We start from the raw sequence: 1,537 nt of genomic DNA on the forward strand, positions 1-1,537 counted from the left end.
AGTTAAATTTTTTTAAGAATTTCATAATAATGTCACTTAGGTAATTATTGGTAAACTTAAATGAGATTATATAAATAAGACACCTTATAAACTGTGAAATCTATGTGCTCATTTATTTTGAATACGAATTTCTTATGCAGTAGTCATTTGGTTTTCAAATGAAAATTAAGTAGAATACAAAAATTATTTTTTCACTTTACTCTTAGAATTGTGTATTACATGTTTATGTTAGCTGTGTAAACATGGCTAGCCGGGCATAGTGGCTCACGTCTATAATTCCAGCACTTCAGGAGGCCGAGGCAGGCAGATCACTTGAGATTAGGAGTTGGAGACAAGCCTGGTCAACATGGTGAAACCCTGTCTCTACTAAAAATACAAAAATTAGCCAGGCGTGGTGGCAGGTGCCTATAGTCCCAGCTACCCGGGAGGCTGAGGCTCAAGAATTTCCTGAACCTGGGAGGCAGAGGTTGCAGTGAGCCAAGATTGCATCACTGCACTCCAGCCTGGGCGACATTCTGTCTCAAAATAATAATAATAAAATTAAAAGATGGCTGAGACACTGAATTATTAGAATAAATTTATAACTAGAAAATTGTAAGAAAATCAAATCTTACTGTTCTCTTGAATTTTTTTTTAGAAATTACTCAGTTTTCGTTTTTTATTCAAAAGAGAAGCCTCTTTTGACATTTAACAGACTAGATGTAACATCTATATAAAAATATATTTTTCCCTTTTGCGGGTGGCGGCGAGCGCAGAAAAGACGCCATGAAGGCCTCGGGCACAATACGAGAGTACAAGGTGGCGAGTCGCTGCCTGCCCGCCCCTAAATGCCACACACCGTCCCTCTACCGCATGCGAATCTTCGCGCCCATGTCGTTGCCAAGTCCCCCTTCCGGTACTTCGCAACTCAGTTAAAGAAGATGAAGAAGTCTTTAGGGGTGATTGTCTACTGTGGGCAGGTGTTTGAGAAGTCCTACCTGCGGGTGAAGAATTTCGGCATCTGGCCGCGCTATGACTCCCGGAGCGGCATCCACAACATGTACCGGGAATACCAGGACCTGATCCCCGCGGGCGCTGTCACCCAGTGCTACCGAGACATGGGCGCCCGGCACCGCGCCTGGGCCCACTCCACCCAGATCATGAAGGTGGAGGAGATCGCAGCCAGCACTGAGCCGGCCAGCCGTCAAGCAGTTCATGTGTATAACATATAAAATATTATGTCTATTTCCTCCCCAAATTCTTAATCTGACTTTAAATAATTCCTTCTGGTGATTGTACTTCAGTATTATAGGTATCACAGTTAAAGATAAAAAGTTGACAGAAATTTAGAGAAAAAATCAAATTTATATGTAATACACTTGTTTTACACATCTATTATCATTTAAGATAAATTTTTATTTGAAATTGATTTATTCTACCTTAGCCATTATTTGTAAATTTTACAGGATATTTCAATTTCCACAAATAAGTTGAAATTTGCATACTTATATTTATAATCAGATATTCCAGCTCTGTTTATATTTTCATGTATTTTCAC

At 39.7% G+C, this 1,537-nt stretch overlaps 1 pseudogene; it reads left to right on the forward strand.

The window, feature by feature from the left end:
• The first annotated feature begins 750 nt into the window (after positions 1 to 750).
• LOC129471188 (large ribosomal subunit protein eL20-like) lies at positions 751 to 1,211 on the forward strand (annotated as a pseudogene).
• Positions 1,212 to 1,537: the final 326 nt, after the last annotated feature.

Source organism: Symphalangus syndactylus, chromosome 21, assembly GCF_028878055.3.
Source record: "Symphalangus syndactylus isolate Jambi chromosome 21, NHGRI_mSymSyn1-v2.1_pri, whole genome shotgun sequence".
Taxonomy (NCBI): Eukaryota; Metazoa; Chordata; class Mammalia; order Primates; family Hylobatidae; genus Symphalangus; species Symphalangus syndactylus.